This window comes from Anomaloglossus baeobatrachus, chromosome 5, assembly GCF_048569485.1.
Source record: "Anomaloglossus baeobatrachus isolate aAnoBae1 chromosome 5, aAnoBae1.hap1, whole genome shotgun sequence".
Lineage (NCBI taxonomy): Eukaryota > Metazoa > Chordata > Amphibia > Anura > Aromobatidae > Anomaloglossus > Anomaloglossus baeobatrachus.
The window spans coordinates 473,037,249-473,040,495 of NC_134357.1; the positions used below are offsets into that span (position 1 = coordinate 473,037,249).

At 41.9% G+C, this 3,247-nt stretch overlaps 1 pseudogene; it reads right to left on the reverse strand.

Moving 5' to 3' along the window:
* Nucleotides 1–273: 273 nt before the first annotated feature.
* Nucleotides 274–2,060, reverse strand: LOC142312798 (zinc finger BED domain-containing protein 5-like; annotated as a pseudogene).
* Nucleotides 2,061–3,247: the final 1,187 nt, after the last annotated feature.

The window sequence follows — 3,247 nt, forward strand, 5'->3', positions numbered from 1 at the left end:
ACTGTAATTTTGCTAGTTATGATTCGGAATGTAAATATCTGATATGCATTATGTATTCTCATTGCTACAAATCAAACATAATTTAAAAAATCACAAAAACAATTATATGTTGAGAAATATTTATTACGAATTCCAATAAATAACATTTCACCATGGCATAGCATGGGTTTATATATAACAACAATTTTAAATAACATTTCACCATGGCATAGCATGGGTTTAAATATAACAGTAAACAACAGTGCAATATTTTGCTACAGTATGCTGCCAAATTCAGTGAGATCGTTGTGGTTGCTTCTTGCTTACCAATTCAGAAATTCTTGGGGCAGTCTTTGCAAGGGCACAGCGAAGATCATTTTCCACAACAAGTCTACTTCGGTATTTAGACTTGATTACCAGCAATCTTGAAAACCCTGTTTCGCAAAGATATGTTGTTGGAAAAGGAAGAAGAAGGCGCAGCACACTCTCAGACAGAATAGGATATAACTGTAAACTCTTAATCCAGAATTTTGTCAGTGGCATTGTAGAGAAATCTGTTCTCGCTGCATCATTGTTAATTAGGTCGATGAACTCTTCTTGCGCTGTCTCCGGAACATCTTCAACATTCACTGTGAATGGACTTCTGGCAAGTGCAAATGGGGTGTCAGGTAGATTAGGAAAGTATAATGAAATTTCCTCTGAAAGCATGTGCAAATGTTCTTTCACAGAAGTTATCATAATTTTGTTGTCTGGCTCAATGTCATGTTCCTCAAAGAAGGCAGATCATGTAGGAAACATGTAAATTTTATTTTTATCCAATTTATCTTTCCAAAGCTGAAGTTTCATTTGGAATGATCTCATTTTTTCAGACAAATCGAGGCACGTTGCATTTGGTCCTTACAGGGATAAATTTAATGACAAAGATGTCCACCAAGTAATCTATTTTCTGCAGCTCAGTTATATCGCTAAACAGTGCTTCGAATTGCGGTCTTGCTTTCTGATTAAAAAAAACGTTTTCAGTTCCTCACGAAGCTCAAAGACACGTTTTAAAACTTTTCCTCTTGACAACCATCTGACTTCAGTGTGAAATAACAGAGCATTGTTTGGCGCATCTAGATCGTTGCACAGTTGGCAAAACAGCCGACTGTTTAAGGCGCTCGACTTACCAAAATGTACACGTTATGACACTTTTCATTACTTCTTGTAAATCTTGCAGCAGTGTCTTAGTCGCTAATATTTGGCAATGTATCATAGTGTGTTCCGATTGCTTTTGGCGATTCATTTTGTACCAAACGCTGAAATCCTGAGCGACGTCCTAGCATAGCAGGAGCGCCATCTGTGCATACACCGCAAACCTTTTCCCAGGAGATGTAATGCGATTTTAGAAAAGAACCAACTGCATCAAAAACATCATGTTCAGTTGTTGTTGTTTCAAGCGGTTTGCAAAAAAGAAACTCATCTTTAAAGTCGCCATCATTAATATACCTTGCGTAAACCAACAACTGTGCACAGTTTGCCACGTCTGTAGATTCGTCAAGCTGGATACTGAATATTGGTAGTGGTGCAGATTTAATTTCCTGGATCACCTGATCAAGAATATCAGCAGACATGTCCTCTATTCTTCTGTGGACAGTGTCATTAGATAAGGAAATTGCATTCAATTTCTGAACATATTCATTTCCAATTATCACTTGAACTATGTCTTTTACAGCTGGCAACAGTAAATCCTCACCAATGGTGTGAGGTTTCATAGCTCTGGCAATTCTGAGTGCCACCAAATATGACGCTTCAACAGCTGCTACATTGTGTTTATGGTACTGGCCACCAGTGTCAAATCTAGATTTCTTGAGTCCATCAGCTTTGCTTCTAAAATAGCTGATATCCTTGCTAGCAAAGAGTGGATGCTTGCTATCAAAATGCCGTTTTAGTTTGTTCGGCTTCATAGATTCAGCTGAGAGAACTTCACAAAAAACAACACATTGTGGTTTCTCAATTCCTGCTGTAATTATTGAGGTAAAACCATACTGCAAGAAATCCTTAGTGTATTTTCTTTTCTTAATATTCTTTTCTACACGATTCATTGTCATGAGACGGTTTGCTAAAGAAAAAATAAAAGATAGTCACGTCTAAAGAGTTTGTTAAAGTTTCCTATTATTTACTATTCCCTGTGTTGTCTTCTATTACACACCTGTTACTATGACCAGGGGGCCGTATTCACATGCTTAAAGCGCACCTGTCACCCTCCCTGGACCCTATGAAGCTGCTGCCATTACCTTGTGGGTGCAGTGAATAGCATCCTAATACATCTTTTCTTATCTTCTTCATCCTCAGGAATGCTCAGAAATTCATCTTTATAATCTTCTTGGCAGCTCCACAATCCATAACATCGCATTAAGTGTGTCCGGCGCCGGACACACGTAATGCGATGTTATGGATTGTGGAGCGTCCCCCCCCCCCTTAATCAGGGCCGTCTTAACAGCGCACTGTCAGAGCACTGTCTCTTTATACACACACACACTGACATATAAACACACACCGACATATACACACACAGGTTCACACACACTTACAGATCCTGGTCCTCCCCCATCTCCTCTCTGTAGTCGGCTTGTTCTTTACACTTTCAGGACCTGCGGGTCATGTGATAAGGTCCTTTACCCCTCTGTGTGCAGGAGGCTGGAAGGTCCTTCTCCACCCGGCTCCTTTCATGATTAACTCCCCTACACACCTGTTTAACCCACCTACGGGCAGAGGGGCCCCTAGGACTCAGGGGCCCCCGGGCAGCCGCCTACCGTGCCCAATGGGTAAGACAGCCCTGCCCTTAATTAGACATCCTTCCTTATTACAGGGATAATTCTCCATTTGTCACTTCTTTTAGGTTTCCTATAGCTGGGTCAGCAAGCTCCATCCCTCAGCTCTTGGGCACATTTCTCATAGAAAGCCTCCCTCCAGATTCATCCAGTTCCCCCTAGCCCACAGTCAGTGCATAAAAGTATAAAACAGGACATTCTGCTTTAAATGACCAGTTATTGAGCCACAAAAATAACTGGTAGATTCCCAATGTCTGGGAGTCTTACTTGTTACTCCGGAGGGGATGGGGGAGGTGTCTGTCCGGGGGCACACTGTAACACAGTGATGGCAGCGGATCACTGCTGGGTACCGAACGGCTCCTTTATGGCGTGCTCTCCCGCAGCCCTTCAAGCCGATTACCGATGTCGGCAGCCGCGTTCGTCCTGCGTCCCTGGATTCCGTTGCCAGATACGTGCCA